At 35.6% G+C, this 21,851-nt stretch overlaps 1 protein-coding gene across 1 annotated transcript in view; it reads right to left on the reverse strand.

Moving 5' to 3' along the window:
- Nucleotides 1-21,851, reverse strand: part of CCDC178 (coiled-coil domain containing 178) — a 530,711-nt gene that overhangs the window by 88,774 nt on the left and 420,086 nt on the right. The gene's annotated exons all lie outside the window — the stretch shown is intronic.

Consider the following 21,851-nt stretch of genomic DNA (forward strand, 5'->3'; position numbering starts at 1 on the left):
AGAGGGAGAGACACATAATCAATGGAACAGAACAGATGACCTAGAAATAGACCCACACAAATATGCCCAAGTGATTTTTGACAATGGTGAAAAGGAGACGATGCTGAAGCAATTGTACATCCATAGGAAAAAACAACAAATGGTGCCTGAAGCAACTGTACATCCACAGACAAACGGAACCTCAAACCAAGCCTCATACTTTATACAAACCAATTCAAAAGGGCATAGACTCAAATGCAAACATAAGTTATAAAACTTTTTTTTAAAAATTGGGGAAAATCTTTTGTAAATTAGGGGATGGCAAAGGTTTCTTAGTCTTGACACTAAAAACCAATTCATTGAGGAAAAAAATGATAATTTGGACTTAAACAAATTTTAAAACTCTTGCTCTATGAAGGACCCTGTAAAGAGGATGAAAAAGCAAGCTATAGAGTGAAGACAATATTTGCAAACTACATAACTGACAAAGGGCTACTATCTAGAATATATATATATATATATATATATATTCTGAAAACTTGACAATAAAAAAATACCAAACAATCCAATTAGAAAATGGGTAAAGATATTAAGAGATAGCTCATCAAAGAAGACATACAGATGTCAATTAGCACATGGGATGATGTTCACATCATTAGCCAGTAGGGAAGTGTAAATTAAAATCACAATGAGATATTACTACACACCTATTAGAATGGCTAAAATAAAAAAAAATAGTGACTACACGAAATACTATGAGGATGTGAAGACAATGGACCACTCATATATTGCTGGCAGGAATTTAAAATGTTGCAGCTGCTCTGGAAGACAGTTTTTTAGTTTCTTAAGAAGCTCTGTACACATTTATCATATACAACACAATTGACTTCTGGGCATTTATTCTAGAGAAATGAATACTAAATTCACACTAAAATATTTAGAGCATTTTTATTTGCAACAGCCAAAACACTGGAAACAATTTGCATGTCCTCCAATGGATGAATGGTTAAACAAATTGTAGTCTCTCATATCATGAAATACTACTCAGGAATATAAGGATCAAATGATACATACATCAACCTGGGTGGTTCTCCAGAGAATTATTCTAAGTGAAGAAAGCCAATCCCAAAAGGTAACATACTGTATGATTCCATTAATATAACATTCTTGAAATGAAAAAATTATTGAAATGGAGAACAAATTAGTGGTTGTCAGGGTTGAAGAATGGGTGGTGGTGAATGGAGAGTGATTGTGGCTATGAAAGAACAACATAAGGGAACACTTTTATTGAGATATAATTCATATGCCATACAAATTCATTTAAAATATGATTTTGTAAATATTCACAGAGTTGTGCAACCATCACCACAATCAATTTTAGAATATTTTCATAACCTACAAAAGAAACCCCATCCCCACTAATAATTACTCCCTAAATCCCTCAGCCCAAAACAACCATTAATCTACTTCCTGTTATGGATTTGCCTACTCTGGATATTTCAAATAAATTGAATCATATAATATGTGATCATTTGTTACTGGCTTCTTTCACTTAGCATAACATTTTGAAAATCCATTCATGTAGCCCACAGCAATGCATGGTTATTTTTTTAAAATGATCAAATATTATTCCATTTAAGGCTAAACCACACTTTAAAAATCCATTCCTTGATTGGTGGACCCTGGTTGTTTTACCTTTTTGCTTATTATGAATAATGCTACTTTGAACATGTGTGTATAAGTTTTTGTGTGGACATTGCTTTCATTCTCTTGGATGTATATCTAGGAGTAGAATTGGTAGGTCAAAAGGAATCTTTTTGTTTAAACTTTTGAAGAATTGCTAGACTGCTTTTAAAAGTGATTGTCCTGTTTTTTACATTTCCTTGCCAACAATTGTTATTTTCTTGTTTTTGGTATCCCCTTCTGGTTTTCATTTGCACTTCTCTGATAGCTAATGTATGTATTTACCATTTTTACATATTATTTGTGGACATTTCTATTCAGATACTTTGCCCAATTTTAAATTGGGTTATATATCTTTTTATTGTTGAGTTGTAAGTAGTCTTCATATATTCTGGATACAAGTTCTTAATCAGATAAATGGTTTGAAATTATTTTCTCCCATTCTGGAGGTAGTCTTTTCCTTTCTTGACAGTGTCTTTTGAAACACAAATGTTTTGAATGTTGACAAAGTCTAATTTGCAGTTGTGCATTTGGTGTCATATCTAAGAAGACTACGCTCAATTCAAGGTCAAGAGGCACTACTACATTTACTTTTAAAAGTTTTATAGTTATAGCTCTCACTTGGGTATATGACTCATTTTAAGTTAATTTTTTTGTGCATGAGGTGAGGAAGGGATCCATCTTCATTCTTTTGTATGTGGATATAGCAAGATAGCAACACCATTTCTTAAACTATTGTTCAGCATTGAATTGTCTGGGGATTCTTGTTGAAAATCAATTGATCATAAATATAATAGCTTATTTCTCAACTCTTAATTCTATTTCATTGATTTGTATTTTCATCTTTATGTCAACACCACAATATCTTGATTACATAGCACTGTAGTAAGTTTTGAAATCATAAAGTGTGAATACTCCAACTTTGCTTTCCTTTTTAAAGCTTGTTTTGGTTATTCTAGGTCTCTTGCACTTTCATATGAATTTTAGGACTGGCTTGGAAATTTCTGCAAAAACAAAAAAGGCCACTGGGTTTTTATAAAGATTGCTTTGGAGCTGTAAGTCAATTTGGGACTATTGCTATTTTTAACAATTTTAAGTCTTTCTATCCATGAGCATGGTGCGCTTTTCCATTTTTTAAGGATTTCTTTAACTATTTTCAATAGTGTTTTGTGATTTTCAGAATATAAATTTTGCTCTTCTTTTGTCCAATTAATTCTTAGGCCTTTTATTCTCTTTGATGCTATTTTAGTTGTAATTATTTTCTTAAATTATGTTCAGATTGCTTATTACGAATACATAAAAATATAGTTGAGTTTATATATTGATTGTTTACCCTGTAACCTTGCTAAAATTGAATATTTTTTTTTTAGTGGATTCCTTAAGATTTTTTTTCATAATTCACAATCACACAATTGAAAGAGGTTTAAAAAAATATTTTTTCCATGTGTCTTAGTTTGCCAAAGAGTTGCCAATGCAAAGTGTCAGAAAGGGTTGACTTTTATAATGGGAAATTTATTAGGGGTAAAAGATTTCAGTTCCGAGGTCATGAAATGTCCAAATCACAGCATCAGCAGAGATGCCTTCTCAGGATCCTGCCATGTGGTGAAGCAAGACAGCTGCTGAACTCTGCCTTGGACCGTGCCTTCTCTCCAGAATCTACCATCTCCTGGAACTCAGCCCACAGCAAGATTTATATCAGACCCAGCAGGAGGGTGGAGACTCAACCTGAGTCATGCCTCACTCACACTGTACAATCAAAAGGGTCTCACATCCATACGAATGGAGTCATTAAAAAACATAATATTTTTCCTTTTGGGATTCATAAAATAACTTCAAAGTGTTCCTTGATGTCTGACTGTTGAATACTCCAGTCTTATTTTTTTATTTTTTGCCTTCTTGTCAGAGCAAAAAGAATTCTGTACTTACTCTCAGTCATCCAACCCAGAGATTTGGACGTTTTCCCTTATCCTTAAGGTATTTTGAATTTATTTAAACCTTTTAGGAAAAATCATATATTTCTGTCCCTTTTCTTCTTCATGTAACTATGTTAGAGACCAAAGATACAGCTCTATTTTAAACCTTCTTAGTAATGTTTTAATTTGGTTTTTAAATATTCATTAGAAAACCTAGGCTATGTTATGAAAATATGAAAGATCATTAGTAAAATGATAAACTTCATTCACTTTTTTAAAGATGCAGGACAATTTTTTGAAGTAGATTAGGGATGGGAGGAGGAAGTAGAAGCAGTATGGCTATAATACAGTTTCCTTCAATTGGAATGAGATCAATATATATATAATGGATCTATACTCTATGTTTGATTATTTTGCTTATTCTTCCTTCTCTTTTCATTAGGTAGCCAGTTTGTAGTTTAATTTTATTGCATAGTATACAGAAATTAGAATTGACTAGAAAAACAAAGCTCTGTTTGCTTGTTTGCTTTTTATTTCAAGAAAAGCATGATCATTTCAGCCTCCCACAGCAAGTAAAGCAAATCCACATCTTAATAAAAGACAAATGAAAGTATGAGGAAGAAACTGACCTTCAGAGTGAGCACATCAAAATAATCGGATGTCCAGACATCAGCAAAAAATCACAAGCCATCCTAAGACATAGGAAGATATGAGTTGTTCAAGGGAACCATTTAAAACTTCAGAGGAAATGCAGAATTTGGAAAAACTAATCAAAGAAGTACAAACAAATATCCTAAATCAATTCAAGGAGATGAAAGAAAACATGGATAGAAATAATCTAGTGGTATCTAGTGGTAGATATAGAGCTAAAGGCTATAAGGAAGACAGTGTCAGAGCAAAAATAAGAATTAGAAAGTTAATAAAGGAACATAGAAATTATGGGGATGAAAAGAACAATAATGGAGATTAAAAATAAACTAGAGGATTGTGGCAAGGTGGTAGAGCAGGAAGCTCAAGGACTAAGTCCTCCCACAAAAACAACGATTAAACAGGGAGCAACGCTCTGAAACAACTATTTTGAAGCTCCACAGGTCAGAAGAAAACTCGACAGCATCCAGGGAAGAGCAGGAGGAAGGGGCTGACAAATTACAGTAAGAACAGAAAACTGCTTTCTCCATGCAGCGGCTACCAGTGTTCATCCCCCACTCTCATGACAGGCCACCTTGGAGTCCAGCACCTGATTATGTACTGGCTACAGAAAGGGACATAAATATCTTCTACCCCAAGAACAAGGATAGGCAAGGCCAATCACTGATGATGACTTTTTTTTTTTACCAAGTCAATTTTATTGTTTTATATTAGTAAAGCATAAATCCATCCAAAGAGTACAATCAATGGTATTTGGTGGAATCACATATTTGTGCATTCATCACCGCAATCATTCCCAGAGCACTTTCATTATTCCAAAAATAATAATTAACAACAAGCAAACAAAACTTATCACTTCTCAATCTTTCTATGCCTTGCCTGCCATATATAGCTGCTATTCTTTCTCCTTCTCTCTAGTATATTCGTATTTATATTTTATAAAAACAATCATATATACAATATCCCCCATATTCGCGGTTTACGTGAGGTTTTACTCTCTTATACATTCCCATTTTACAGTTTTTAGTTTTCCTTTTAGTAATGTACATGACCTTAGGCTTTCCCTTTCAACCACTGTCATATCCATACAATAGCACTGCTAGTTACAAACACCATATGTTTTCAGCACTTCTATTCATTTCCAAAGATTTACAAACAAACTTTTTACCAATTCTGCACAGATTAACTCTTAGCTTTCCATTCTCTACCCTCCTTCTATTTTCTGGTAGTCTGTATTCTAATATAAACTCCATGAGTCTACACAATATATTTAGTTACTAATAGTGCAATCAAAAAGTATTTGTCCTTTTGTGTTTGGCTTGTTTCACTCAACATAATGTCCTCCAGTTTCATCCATGTCATTATCACAGCATAATATTTCATTGTGGGTATACACCACAATTTGCTTCCAACTTTTAGCTATCATGAATGATGCCACTATGAATATTGGTGTGCAGATAGATGTCTATTTGTGTCTTTGCTCTCAGTTCTTCTGGTTATATACCTAGCAATGGTATTGTCCGATCACATGGCAAGTCTGCATTCAATTTCCTGAGGATCTTACAAATAGTCTTCCACAGTGGTTGTACCATTCTACATTCCCACCAACAGTAAATAAGCTTTCCTATCTCTCCACATCCTTTTGAAAATTTATAGTTTTCCAATATTTTAATAGTAGCCAGTCTAATAGATGTGAAATGATATTTCATTGCAGTTTTGATTTGTATTCCTTAATCGCTAGTGATGTTGAACATTTTTTCATGTTTCTTTGACATTTGTATTTCTTCTTAGGACAATTGTCTTTTCAATTCTTTTGCCCATTTTTTAAACTGGGCAGCTTGTCATTTTATTGTTGAGTTGGATTATGTTTGTATGTCATGGATATTAAACCCTTATCAGATATGTGGTTGCCAAATATTTTCTCCTATCGAATTGGCTGCCTTTTCAGCCTTTTGACAAAGTCCTTTGAGGTGCAAAAATATGTAATATTGAGGAGGTTCCATTTATCTATTTTTTTCTTTTATTGCTTGTGCTTTGGGTGTAAGGTTTAAGAAACTACCACCTACCACAAGATCTTTTTTTTCTTTTTAAAGATTTATTTTTATTTATTTCTGTCCCCTTCCCATCCCCCCACCCCCACTTCCCCAGTTGTCTGCTCTCTGTATCCATTTGCTGTGTGTTCTTCTGTGACCGCTTCTATCCTTATCAGTGGCACCAGGAATCTGTGTTTTCTTTTTGTTGCATCATCTTGTTGTGTCTGCTCTCCGTGTGTGCGGCGCCATTTTTGGGCAGGCTGCACTTTCTTTTGCGCTGGGTGGCTCTCCTTATGGGGCGCACTCCTTGCGTGTGGGGCTCCCCTATGCGGGGGACACCCCTGCGTGGCAGGGCACTACTTGCGCGCATCAGCACTGCGCATGGGCCAGCTCCACATGGGTCAAGGAGGCCTGGGGTTTGAACCATGGACCTCCCATGTGGTAGGTGGACGCCCTATCCATTGGGCCAAGTCTGCTTCCCCGACCACAAAGTCTTGAAGATGTTTTCCTACATTTTCTTCTAGGAGTTCTATGTTGTTGCTTTTATATTTTGAGTTAATTTTTGTGTAAGATGTGAGATACGGTTCCTCTTTCTTTCTTTTGGATATGGGTATCCAGTTCACCAGCACCATTTAAAATAAATATATATTTTCCCCTCCACCCCCGCTCTGCTCTCTGTGTCCATTCACTGTATGATCTTCTGTCTCTATTTCTCTTTTCTTGTCTTATCTTTTCATCTTTCCCCTCTAGGATTCACCTGGATTTGATCCTGGGGACCTCTGATGTGGAGAGAAGTTCCCCGTCAGTTGTACCAGCTCAGTTCCTGGTCTCGGCTGTGCTTCACCTTGACTCTCCCCTTCGTCTCTTTTGTTGTGTCATCATCTTGCTGCATGACTCACTTGCGTGGGCACTGGTTCATCATGCAGGCACTGACACACCACAAGGACATTTGCATGGGCACTCAGCTCACCCTGTGGACACTCAGCTCACCGTGTGTGTACACATGTGGGCACACAGCTCACCATGCAGGCACTTGGCTCATTGCATGGGCACTTGGCTCACTGCATGGGCACTTGGCTTGCCATGAGGGCACTGGCTCTCTGAGCAGGCACACTTTCTCCTCTTCTTTTTCACCAGGAGGCCCCAGGGATCGAACTTGGGTCCTCCCATATGGTAGGTGGAGGTCTTATCACTTGAGCCACATCTGCTTCCCTCTCCAGCACCATTTGGTGAATAGACTGTTCTGGTCCAGCTGGGAGGGCTTGACTGCCTTGTCAAAAATCACTTGACTATAGATGTGAGGGTCTATTTCTTATTTCTTGCTTCAGTTCCATTGGTTGGTGTATCTGTCTTCATGCCAGTACCATGCTGTTTTTACCACTGTAGCTAGGTAATATGCCTTTTTTTTCACTTTTTTTTTTTTTAAAGATACTTTGATTACATAAATCTTACAGAGAATATATAGGGGATTCCCATATGCCCCACTTCCCACACCTCCCACATTTCCCTACATTAGCAACATCTTTCATTAGTGTGGTACATTCACTGCAGTTGATAAACATATTTTGGAGCATTGCCACTAAGCATGGATTTTAGTTTCCATTATAGTTTACACTCCCATTTGACTCTGTAGGTTATGGCTGGATATATAATGGTCTGTATATATCACTGTAATGTCATTCAGGATGATTCCCAAGTCCCAAAAATGCCCCCCTATTACACCTGTTTTTCCTTCTCCCTAATCCCAGAACATCCATTAGTCACTGCCTCCATAACAATGGTATTTCTTCCATTGCTAGAATCATAATAAGTCTATAGTAGAATACTAGTAAATTTATTTTAGTTCGTAGTTCATTTCCCAATCCTGAGGACTGTGGGATTGTGATGACCATTCCACCAGTAATTGAGGGGGACTGCAATCCTATACATCTGATGCATGTGATCTCTAGATAATATGCTTTAAAATCAGGAAGCGAGAGTCCTTCAACCTCATTCTTTTTTTCAGTTGCTTTATTTTATTTTATTTTTATTTCTCCCCCCTCCTCCCCTGGTGTCTGCTCTCTGTGTCCATTCACTATGTGTTCTTCGTGTCTGCTTGTATTCTCATTAGGTGGCTCTAGAAACCCATCCTGGGACCTTCTGGAGTGGGATAGAGGCAATCATTCTCTTGCTCCACATCAGCTCCCTACTTCACTGCATCTCATATTGTCTCTTCTCTGTGTCTCTTTTTGTTGCATCATCTTGCTGCATCAGCTCTCTGTGTGGGTGGCACCACTTCTGGTTAGTCTGCTTTCCTGCATGGGGCTGCACTCCTTGCGTGGGGGCCACTCCTTGCACAGGGAACACCCCTGTGCAGGGAGCACTCCTTGAGAGTGGCAGCACTCCACATGGGCCAGCTCACCACATGGGCCAGGAGGCCCTGGGTTTCAAACCCTGGACCTCCTATATGGTAGGCAGAAGCTCTATTCGTTTAGCCATATCTGCTTCCCAACCTCATTCTTTTTTAAGATCTTTTTGGCTATTTGGGGTCCCTTAACCTTCCAAATGAATTTGATAAATGGTTTTTCCATTCTTGTCAAAAGGACTGTTGAGATTTTTACTGGGATTGTGTTGAATCTCTAAATCAGTTTGGGTAGAAATGACAAGATATTTAGTCTTCCAATCCATGAGCACAGAATGTCCTTTCATTTATTTAAGTCTCCTTCAGTTTTTTTTTAGCAAAGTTTCATAGTTTTTAGATTAGTTTTATGTCCTCAGTTAAGTTCATTCCTAAATATTTGATTGTTTTAGTTGCTATTATAAATGGATTTTTTTTTCTGATTTCCTCCTCAGATTGCACATCAGTAGCATATAGAAATGCTATTGATTTTTGCATATTAATCTTGTATCCCATTACTTTGCTGAAGTTGTCTATTAGTTCTAGTAGCTTTGTTGTGGATTTTTCAGGAAATTCTAGCTAGATACAGGATCATATCATCAGTGAGCAGTGAAAGTTTTAATTCTACCTTTCCTATTTGGGTGCCTTATATTTTTTTTATCTACCCTAATTGCTCTAGATAGAACTTCCAGCACAATATTGAATAACAATGGTGATAGTGGGCATCCTTGTCTTCTTCCTGATCTCAGCGGGAAAGTTTTCAGTCTTTCACCATTGAGTACTATGCTAGCTGTAGGTTTTCACATATGCACTTTACCATATTGAGAAAGCTTTCTTTTATTCCTATATTTGGAGTGTTTTTATCAAGAAATGGTGCTGTACTTTGTCACATGCCTTTTCTGCATCGAGAGGATCATGTGATTTTTCTTCAGTTCAGCAATGTGGTTTATTTCACTAATTGATTTTCTTGTGTTGAACCACATTTGCTTATCTGGGGTAAAATCCACTTGACTGTGGTGTATAATTCTATTAATGTGCTTTAGGATTCTGTTTGCAAGTATTTTGTTGAGGACTTTTGCATCTATATTCATTAGATTTGATGTATAATTTTCTTTTTTTCATAGTATCTTTATCTGGCTTTTGTATTAGAGGGATATTGGCATCATAGAATGAGTTTGGTAGTTGTTTTGTGTTCAATTTTTTGGAAGAGCTTGAGCAAGAATGGTATTAGATCATCTTTGAATGACTGGTAAAATTCACCTGTGAAGCCATCTGGTCTCGGGCTTTTCAGCTTTGGAGGTTTTTGATGACTGCTTCAATCTCTTCTCTTGTGATTGGTTTGTTGAGGTCTTCTCTTTCTTCTAGGGTCAGTGTAGGTGGTCTCTGTGCTTCTAGGAATCTGTCTATCTCCTCTACCTTGTCTATTTTTTTTGGCATACATTTGTTTAGTGTCCACTTATGATTGATCATGGCTTTTGATTAGTGACTCTGGATCACTGGCGACCCAGATCTGAGGGCAGTTAATTGTTTCAACCCACCCAAGACAAAGGTGTGGCAGCCATTGTTTCAATCTACCCCAGCCAGGAGCAGTGGTGGTGGAGACTTAAAGATGCTGTGCTTCTTTAGTGTTGTTTGGGACAGTTTGCTGAAAGGCTGCATTTTCTGAGCAGGCCATGGAAGCTCAGCTTTGGGAGCCATTGAAGAAGCTCCTGGTGCCCTTCCTGATCCCCTTCCCAGACCACTTTGTTGCTGGTCCTATAGGCTAGAAAAAGACCAGCTAGCTTCCAAAGACTGGGAAACAGACAGGATGAGCATACTTCTTAAAACAGGGGAAATAGAAAACAACTAACAAGCAAAAGTCCAGAATAAGGCAGAGGTCCAGAAAAGAAAGGGAAGCACTGCACAGGGCAACTATTTTGGACAGACCTTCCTGATAGGAGGGCTGAAGCTCAAGAAAATCTCTGTGTAATCACCAGCTGGTTACAAAACCAACAAAAAGACATCTCAATGGGATAAATCCCACATTTATCCACATGGAATAAATCTCAAATTTAAAATATTAAAATGTACAGTGTTGCAATGAAAGTATACAAGACAAACAAAGAAACAGGAAATGATTGCACACCCAAAGGAAAAGGAGAAAAATCCGGGAATCAGCAAAAAGGAAAACCTTTAAAAATGCTCCAGGGGCTAAAGAAAACTATGGTAAAGGAATGAAAGGATTATCAGAAAAACAATGAATGAGCAATATAAGAGTCTTAGTAAAGAGATAGACATTTTTAAAAGGAACCAAACAGAACTGCAGGAGTTGAAGACCACAATAACAGAAATGAAAAATGCCCAGGTAGATTTCAAGAGCAGATTAGAGCTGGCCTATTTAGTTTATATTAGTGAGAACATACAGTGTTTGTCCTTTTGTGTCTAGCTTATTTACTCAGCATAAGGTCCTCAAGACTCATCTATGTTATCATATGTGTCCCATCTTCCATCACATAGTTCACTGTGATTTACAGTCCCATGCCTTGTACGGTCAATTTGATTTTTAAAAAGGTTGCTAAGTCAACTCAATTGGAAATGAATGGTCTCTTCAACAAATGGTGCTGGCAGAGCTGGAAATTCATATGCAAAGGTGAAGGTAGACCACTATCTCACACCATACATAAAAATTAATTCAAAATGGACTAAAGACCTAAATATATAAACCAGGACTATAAAACTCTTAGAGGAAGATATAAGAAAGCATCTTCAGGATTTTGGTTAGGCAATGGTTTCTTAGACTTATGCCCAAACTGCAAGCTACAAAAGAAAAAAAAATAGATAAATGGGATTTCATCAAAATTTAAAAACTGCATGCATCAAAGGATTTTATCATGAAACTGAAAAGACAACCCAATAAATGGTAGAAATTATTGGAAACCACATATACAAGAAGGGTTTAATATTCAGAATATAAAATCAAATCCTACAACTAAGTAATAAAAAGACAAAAAAAAAACAATTTAAAAATGGGTAAAACATTTAGGCATTTCTGCTCAACATCATTAGCCATTAGGGAAATGCTAATCAAAACCATAATGAGATTTCACACCCACTAGAATGGCTACTATTTTTTAAAAAAGAAAATTACAATGGTTGGAGAGGATGTAGAGAAATAGAAATATTCTTATTGCTGGTGGGAATGTGAATTGATACAGCTTCTATGGAAGACAGTTGGGCAGTTCCTCAGAAAGCTAAGTATAGAATTAGTGTATATCCTGCCCATCTTACTTCTAATTATAGACCAGAGTATATTGAAAGCAGGGATTCAAATAGATATTTGTGAACCAATATTCATAGCAGTATTATTTACAATTGCCAAAAGGTGGAAGCAACCCAAGCGTCCATCAACTGATGAGTGGATAATAAAATGTGGCATATACATACAATGGAATATAATTCAGCAGTAAAAGCGAACGATGTTCCAAATCATGCAGCGCATGGACAAACTTTGAAGACATCATGTTGAATGAAATAAGCCAGTCACAAAAGGACAAATATTGTATAATCTTGCTGATATGAAATAATTAGAATAAGCAAAGTCATAGAGTCAGTATCTAGAATATAGGTTACTATGAGCAGGGTTGTGGGTAGTTTAAGGGGAGTTAATACTTAAATTGTACAGACTTTGGATTTAGATAGATTGTAAAGGTTTGCTAATGGATGGTGGTGATGATAGCACAATACTGTGAGTGTAATTAACAACACTGAAATACATAAGTAATGTGGTTAAAAAGGGAAATTTTAGGTCTTATGTATGCTACTAGAATAAAAAATTTTAAAAAACACATTAATAGTGAACACTATTGTAAAGGATGGACTATATTAATAGTATAATTTCAAAATTATTTTCTAATGAATTATTACCAATATATCACAATAATACAAGGTATTAATAATAGGTATGCATATGGGAACTCTCTATTTTATGTGTTTTATTTCTGTAAATCTACAACTTCTGTAATAAAATATTTTAAAAAGAATAAATGGACCTGAATAAAAATAAAAGAAATAGAACTTCTAGAAATGGAACATATAATTGTTGGAATAAAATGTAGTCAATAAAAATGGGTTATGGAGTAATACAGAGCAATATGGAGGATAGTGTAAATAATGCTAAGCCATGTCTAATTGAAGTAATAGAATGAAATGGAAAAAAGAGATAAAGAGGGGATATTATTGAAGATCACATTAATTTTAATATCCCCACACATCTGCTGATCAAAAAGGTCAGCAAAGAATTCACACATAGCTCATGCCTACAATATAACTAGAATGCAAGAAATTAATACCCCCAATTTATATATAAACAAGGAGATATGCTTCCCAAGACTAGCAGGGTCAGCTCTGGAGCACACATTGCAGTGGATCACTGGCCAGTGACTATTTTGAAGAGTACAATAAGCGCCTAATTGTGGCCCAACATATATATCATCAGTGAGGGTCTACCCTCAGAAGAAAGGACCTATTCTGAATGTGAAAAAACTTAACAGAATATTTGAGAACTGATATTCTCAAATACTACCTACCATGTATGTGGGACCTGACAGCACTTTTGGAAAGGAACTATTACAGGGCAAGAGAAAGTAGCTTGGAAAGTAGATAAATCCCTTGATAGAGGGAAGCTAGGAAATGGGCGAAGACAAAGATTGTACTGAAACAAAGTAGTAGCAAATGTTTAGAAGACATATAAAAAAGTTAGGGGCCAATTTCTAGATAAAATTTCCCTTGCTCTATCCTCAAGAGAGAATTTGAATTGAGAAAGTAAGTAAGAAAGCCACTGATTTTCCTTTTTCTTATTCCTTATCCTATGGGATCCCATTTGTTGGTCTAGGAAAACATAACATAAATTAACTTCATCAGACAGAAACTAGCATTCATACAAAGTTACTATAAGGACAAAAGAGAAAAGGAAAATTGAATTTGGCATAAAAAAGAAGCCAAACAAAAAAGTTTAATGAATATGATGCAGACGAAAATTGAAATTGAAGTTACATATTATTAAATGAGCAACTTCATACATGATAACTCAAAATAGAAAAGGATGAACAACTGGGAGATGTAAAATTTGACTTGACAGAATTCAGATAAAAATATTAAAGATTGAGAAGAAACCATCTCATAATTAGATATAGAACTACCATGATGAAAGTTACAGTAAATGACATAAAGTATAAAAATAAGAAAAGTCAATGAATTTAAACTAACATCAAGATGCAAAGAGATCTAAAGGAAAGTGTTAACTGTAGAAGCAAGTAAAGAAGATAGAATATATATATCATTGAAATCTCTGAAGAAGAAAATCAAATCAATGAATTGGAACTAAAATGCAAAACTATGACCCAAGAATAATTCTCTAAAATAAAATAATATGAAAATCTACATAATAAAAAGCACACTGTATATACTTGGGAAAGTAGACCCAGAATGCTCACCTTCCAGACATAGCTTCATTAAACTATTACTTTCTATGGCCAGAGAAATTAATACCTTGGGTAAAAAACCCAACTTATTAAGAGAATACAGAAAATAAGTAAACTCCTCAATACTAAAATGAAAAGCAAGACAACTTTTTTTTTTTTAATTCACACAAGGAAAGAAAGTATGAGTCAAGGAATTATCCGGCCAAGTTGTCCTTCCAGTATCAAATTCTCAAGAAAGATCTCAGAAAATATTACATGACAAGCCCTTCCTAATGTGTCAGTGGATAGGCTTCTTCTCTCCAGGAAATGATTAGGAAATAGTAGGAAGTTTGAATATATATGTAATTTTAGGGAGAAAGTGGCCATGGTGGCTGCTGGAGGTAGGGAGTGGGAGGAAGAGATGTGATGTGGGGGCATTTTCAGGACTTGGAGCTGTCCTGGGTGGTGCTGCAGGGACAGTTACTGAACATTGTATGTCCTCCTATGGCCTACTGGGTGGACTGTGGGAGAGTGTGGGCTATGATGTGGACCACTGACCATGAGGTGCAGTGGTGCTCAGAGATGTATTCACCAAAGGCAATGAATGTCTCATGATGATGGAGGAGGTTGTTGTGATGGGGGGAGGAGTGGGGTGAGGGGTGTGGGGGTATATGGGGACCTCATATTTTTTGAATGTAACATTAAAAAAATAAAACAGAAGTGAGAATAAGGATGGGATTACAGTATAGAAAAGTCATGTTCTCTGAAGAGCAGAAATAACCCAATTTAAAAAGTGGAATTCAAAAGGAGATGGAAAGAGGAAGTGTAATAACTCAATGACTGCTTCATTGATAATAGATGCAAATAAAAGGATATCATTTAAAATTGTTAAAGTGAACAGTAGACAGCCATGTAAGGTAAAAGACAACTAAGAGCATTATGTAAGTATATTAGTAGAAAGATCACTACTAGAAAAAAATAGAAATCTTTAAAAATACCTAAGAAGAACAAAAATATAAATTAAAGAACACAACCAGATTTTGAAAAACAGCCAGTACATTGGGAGCAAAAAATAAAATATATAAAGAGCCTTTAAAATTGAGAAAAAAAATGGGTAAAATGTAAACAGACATATCAAAAAGTGGTCTTAAACATGTGAAATATTCCTTGAACTTATGAAAATATTTATTAAAAACATTAAAAAAATTGCTTAACACTGACATTGCATTTTTTTAAACTATCAGATGTCCCCCAAAATATTTATATCATACTGTTGGGGACTGAATCATGTCCCCCACCAAAGGCATGTTGAGGCATGTTCAGGTCCCAACTCCTGGTCCTGGGGATGTGAACCCATTTGTCAATAGGCCCTTTGAAGATGCTATTAGTTAAGGTGTCCCCATCCTTCATCCAATATGGCTAAAGTCCTTACAAGCAAATAAATTGGACACAAAGAGGAAGCCCTGAGGATAAGTCAGAGGCTGGACATCAGCAGAACCGGGATGAGAAAAGAGAAGATGCCGTCATGTGCATTGCCACAGGACAGAATAGGCAAGGAACTCCAAAGATTGCCAGCCAGCTAGAAGGTACCGGCCTTGGGAGGAAGCAAGGCTTCTAGCCTCTGAAACCATGAGCCAATGAATTCCTGATGTTAAACCAACTCATTGTATGGTATTTGTTTTAGCAGCTAGGAAATGAAAACACATTCTCTGCTAACGATGCTGCAGAAAAAAAGGTACTCAAATTACTGTTAAAAGCCAAATGGGATAATCCCTATGGAGGGAGATTTTAGTAATAGCCAACACATTTACATCTCTTACCATGAGACACCATGAAATTCTGCTCCAAAAGTTTAAATGAGTTGTTTTGGCAATTCAAGTTACCTTGTTCAAGTAATTCTTTTATATTCACACCCAGTGAAAATATTTCAGTCTCTTCATTTCCTCTAAAGAAAACACATGCACACCTGCAGTTTACAAGCATAATCCTCACAGGTATAGCTGAGAAGTTAAGAAGTTTCTAAATCAAAGGCATTGAATGCACCATTTGTAGTCAGAGCATAGATGATAGTTCTTACAACGACAAAATAAATGTGTATATATTAGAAAGAAACCTAATTAGGAGATATCAGGCTTGATTTGTAGCTGATTGTCAAAGGACTGGCCTGTTTTATATATTTTAATACTTGATACTTGTTTCTAGGTCTATAATGTTTCTTTTCTCCACATCTAGAAACCTTTAGTTCTGTGGCCAGGGTCACACAATAACCATTTGGCAGAGCTATGTTTGACTTAAATTTGAACACCTACCCCTTTTTAAAGCATTTTAAAATTCCAGGTCTTGGTAGCTAAACTCATTTTTGATGGCCTGGAGAAAGACACCTTCTTATGTCGTACTTTTTTTTTTCTTTCTAATTTAAAATAGTTTTATACTTTCAAAAATACTTAAAGAGTTACAAAAATAATACGAATCCCATACACAGAACTGCAACGTATCCCTATCCCCCCGGGTACCTAGATCCACCAATTTTAATATTTTGCCACATTTTCTATACCACTTTATCTATCTAGTCATCAACCTATCAATCCATCTATCTATCCATCTATCTGTTTGTCAATTTATGAATCTATTTTCTGAACACTTGAATATAAGCTTATATATACAATGCTTCTTGGACACTAATACTACCATGTACCTTTCCTAAAAGCAAGGATATTCACTTATGTATCCACCTTAAGTGCAGTTATCAAGTTCAAGAAATTTAACATTGATATAAAGCTTACAATCTATGTCCCATTTTTTTCATATGTTCCAAAAATGTCCTTTTGAGACTTTTTGCCTCCCTTGTTAGATTCCATCCAGGATCACATCTTGCTTTTAATTGTCACTGCCTCATTAGTTGCTCTTTTATTTATTTTTAATGTGGGAAAAAACAAACAGCTTAAACTTTCCCATCTCCACCACTCCCAAGCATACCATTTAGTGGATTAATCATATTCGCTATATTGCAGTACCCTCATCACCTTCCATTACTAAAATTTCCTCATACCCTCAAACTGAAACCCTATATCCATTATGCATTAGCTTCCCATTGCCATTGCCCCCTTACCCTCGCAACCTGAATTCTACTCTGTCTCTATGAGCTTTCATATTCTCCAATATTTTATTTGTAGTTACTATAGGTCTTAAATTTATCATTCTAAATCTACAATAATCTCACTTGCTTTGATGCCAACTTAACTTTAATAGTATATGCAACCAAGTTCCTATACCCCTCCATCCCTCCACCTTTATGTAGCTCTTGTCACAAATTACACGTTCACACATTATAAGTACAAAACCACTGATTTAAAAAAAAAACCTACCTTCCTTCCTTCCTTCCTTCCTTCCTTCCTTCCTTCCTTCCTTCCTTCCTTCCTTCCTTCCTTCCTTCCTTCCTTCCTTCCTTCCTTCCTTCCTTCCTTCCTTCCTTCCTTCCTTCCTTCCTTCCTTCCTTCCTTCCTTCCTTCCTTCCTTCCTTCCTTCCTCTCCCCATCCCCAACCCTCCCTCCCTCCCGCCCCAGTTGTCTGTTTTCTATTTGCTGCATGTTCTTCTTTGTCCGCTTCTGTTGTCGTCGGTGGCACAGGAATCTGTGTCTCTTTTTGTTGCGTCACCTTGTTGTGCCAGCTCTCCGTGTGTGCAGTGCCATTCCTGGGCAGGCTGCACTTTCTTTCGCGCTGGGCGACTCTCCTTCCAGGGCGCACTCCTTGAGCATGGGGCTCCCCTACGAGGGGGATACCCCTGCGTGGCAGGGCACTCCTTGTGCGCCTCAGCACTGTGCATGGGCCAGCTCCACACAGGTCAAGGAGGCCCGGGGTTTGAACCGCAGACCTCCCATGTGGTAGACGGACGCCTAACCACTGGGCCAAGTCCGCTTCCCCAAAACCACTGATTAACAATACATTTTATATATTTGGCTTTTAGATCCTGTAGCAGGTAAAAACTGAAGTTACAGGCCCAAAACACAATAGTACTGGCATTTATATTTAGCCCATCATTACCCTGACCAGTGATCTTTATTTCTTCATGTGGCTCCCATCTACTGTCTTTTGCCCTTTCCTGTCAACCTGCAGAACTCTCTTTAGCATCTCCTGTAGGGCCTATCTAGTGGTGACACTCCGCCAGCTTCTGTTTATCTAGGAATGTCTTAATCTCTCCTTCATTTTTGAAAGACAGCTTTGCCAGATATAAGACTCTTGGTTGGCTTTTTTTTTTTTTAATACTTTCAACTCTTTAAATATGTCATCCTACTGCCTTCTTGCCTCCATGGTTTCTGATGAAAAATTTAGGTACTTAATTTTATTGAGACTCACTTACATATGACATGTTGCTTGTCTCTTGGGGATTGTATTTCTCAGTGTGCATCTGATTTTATCCTGGTTGGAGTTTGTGGAATATCTTGGAAAATACAAATAGCACAATAAAGAAAAAGTGTATTAAAACCTCAGGCTTATGATGTCCCAGGGCAGATCTTAATTGTTCTGGTACCTCTAAATTCATTCCTTTCTTTCCATAGCTTCTATAGCTCATATCTTACAAAGTGGCAGCCCACATTTTGAGTGTATCATTTCTGTGATATGTCCACATCTCACTGGCTGTGTTTAAATATGAAACTATCAGCTTCTCAATTGATGCCACTAATTCTATATATTTTGAGGTGCAAAATATTCTTTATGGATGAAACTTTGTCTGCTTAATCCATTTGCCAGCAAATTCTTTTTTTCTGGCCAAATATTGCTTAAGGCCTTCAAGTGTTTCTTCATCTGTGAAATGAAAAGAGGTACTTCCAAACTAAAATGCCCTGTTCTTCACATCCCCTTGTAAGTTCAAAAATCTTTCTACAGAGTTATATACTAAACAGTAAAGAACACAACTCCGGATGAACTCTTAGTTTACTTTAAGTCTCTAAAGCAAAGACCTAATGATAAGTTCAGTTTTGCTGTTTTCCTTAAGAAAATCACTTGATTTAAATACTTGCTATCAATTTTTAAAATTGAGAAGTGATTTTTACACTTCTAAACAAAAAAGATCATCTTGGAAGTCAGAGTTCATCAGAATAGGATAGATGACAAGTATCTGAGACAATAGTCCAGTAAAAACTTGTGATAACTATATTGCATGATGGTAGAATATTCTAGTAGTTTCTAGAAACAGAGTCTCTGGCACTAAGAATATGAAATAGGGCCTTTCTTGATTTTTTTAAAATCTATTTTTGAAATTAACCATGATATAAAATATTTATAATGAAAATAGCAATTTTCCAACTTATTTGCTTCGTAACTATGTTTTCATTTATATGTGATTTTAGACACAAAAGATTTCTGGAAGCTGTAAAGCATATCATTGTATAACAAATCTCTGACTGTATAAGTGTGTGTGTGCATATGCATCCTGACTCTGAATTTCTACTTTTGTCATCTATAACTCTGGGGAAATAATCAAATAAAGGTTTAAGGATGGCTTCATTTTTGTCAAGGGAGAAGGATGTAGAAATATGTAGTGACAAACTGTGAGGTCTAAAAACAATACATTCCAATTTCAGACATGTTCTTTCCACCCTTTATATGCTCTCTATTAAATTTCTATCTTGTCATTACTAGAAGCATTTTAAAAATTTTATAATGATTTCTAAACCTCACTTAGTAAATGGCTTCTATTCCATTCCCACCCTACCACTAGAATGACACACATAAATTTAGTCACTTTGATATCTTATTCAGAGATTAAATTAAAAAATTTAATGATATTTGAGTTCTAATAAATTGACAAGATATTGATTATCTGAGTATATATAACCATATATAACCACAGACTTAATAGTAATTTACTTTAAACCTGAGACAAAGGGAGCTCAAGTGGTTGAGCATTTGCCTCCCACATGGGAGGCCCTGGGGTTTGGTTCCCAGTGCTTCCTGAAAAAACAAAAACAACATGCAAAACAAACAGATAAACCAACTTAGGGAAGCTAATATGGCCTGGTGGTCAAGCACTGGCTTACCACATACAAGGTCCCAGGTTCAATCCCTGGCCCTCGGTTCCTAAAAAACAAAATAAAAAACTGAGACAAAAATGTTAAATAATAAAATTATATGCAAAATTTACCATAGGATAAATCACCTATTTCAAAGATATATCAACTTATTTCAAAGTCTCATAATGAGATTTAAAAACTAACATACAAGTATATTCTTTAACTTTGAAATCATAGTATGAAAGAATATTTAGAAAATAGAAGAAATTATAAAGTTGTAAGTAAACTAATCAACAATAGCCTAGAACTCAGCAATAAACTTTATTTAAATATTTTTGCATTTCTTATCAAATATACATTTATATCAAATACATATATAAGCACATATGTATTGGATTTAATATTATATATAATTTAAAACTGGTATATAATTACATATATTTAATATTTAACCAAATTACTATCATATTTTTGTTTTTCTCTAGAAGTATTTATCAGTTTTCATTATATCAAGGTAATTTCCATGTAACTTGTTTAACTTAGAATTTATAGTTTATAAAAGTTGTTTTATATTTTATTTTGTGGATGCACTATAATTTATTTAAAGTCTTAAAGTGCTTGACAGAATGAGTGAGGTAAATAATGTTGGCAGACAAAGTATATTATTTTTAACTTAAATGTAGTTGCAATATACTCAGTAAAGGCAGCAATTTCATAGAAATCCTACTTCTGTTTTTTCTTACCAGAATTATTTTCCTGGAGGATTTTAAAAAGTATTATTGTAAGAATCAAACAAGATTACATTTTGTGATTGTTTATTTCATACTTCATACCAAATAGGTTTTAATGAAATCAAACCTCTTTGGGAATATTTTATATTCATTGTAATTTTTCAGGGAAATAGAGCTAGATTCTTATTCTCATAAGTTTATAGTATTTTCCAAGGTATGTTTAATTTTGGAGGGCAAATAGCAAAATGATGCTGACCATTACATTTATGTTTGGAAGTTTGAAATAGCTTACAAATATTTTTTTCATTAGTCTTCTGAATGATTTTGAAGGATAATTGGCAGACATTATTATTTTATCATAGGTAATGAAATTACTATTCTGAAATTCTAGGAATAAAATTGAGGCACTCAGTAGTTTAGGACTATGAAGGTAAGTAAAATGGAACTCTAGTTAACAAAAAGGGAATAAATAGTAAAGTAGGGCAGGTAACCCCCCAAAAAGCAAAACGAAACAAGTAAACATTATGTAATGTAGAGTTAACTTGGAATCCCAAACAAGACAGCATGGCTTATGATCTAATTAACTGTTATGATAGCTACATAGTAACATTGTGGGTTAAGGAGCTAATGTGTCTCCACTTTATTAGTAGAGAGTAATAACAAGGGCATTTGGAGAGCATGTTCATTGATGTAGGAATTCACCAGAATGATCATCAAGAAAAACCTGGACTTTCTTTTCCTGTAGGCAGAAAGGATTTCTGAAACAGTCCATTTAATTGCATTAACCTCAATAGTATGGCCTTTACTGATTACCAAAGCTTTTACTCCTCACATTCATTATCAGAAGCAAAATTAAAGTCAGTTAAAATGTAGACAAATATTAACACTGGGTAAAAATCATCTCAAGAAAGAAATGAATAAATGAAAGAAAACACAGAGTGCCAAATATCCTGGCAGGGATTGTAACTTTCTAACTTAACAAGATTCCTAACAACAAGCACTTCAAGGGCTACTTTTGTAGAAAACAGGAAAAATAAA

Source organism: Dasypus novemcinctus, chromosome 16 (assembly GCF_030445035.2).
Source record: "Dasypus novemcinctus isolate mDasNov1 chromosome 16, mDasNov1.1.hap2, whole genome shotgun sequence".
NCBI lineage: Eukaryota > Metazoa > Chordata > Mammalia > Cingulata > Dasypodidae > Dasypus > Dasypus novemcinctus.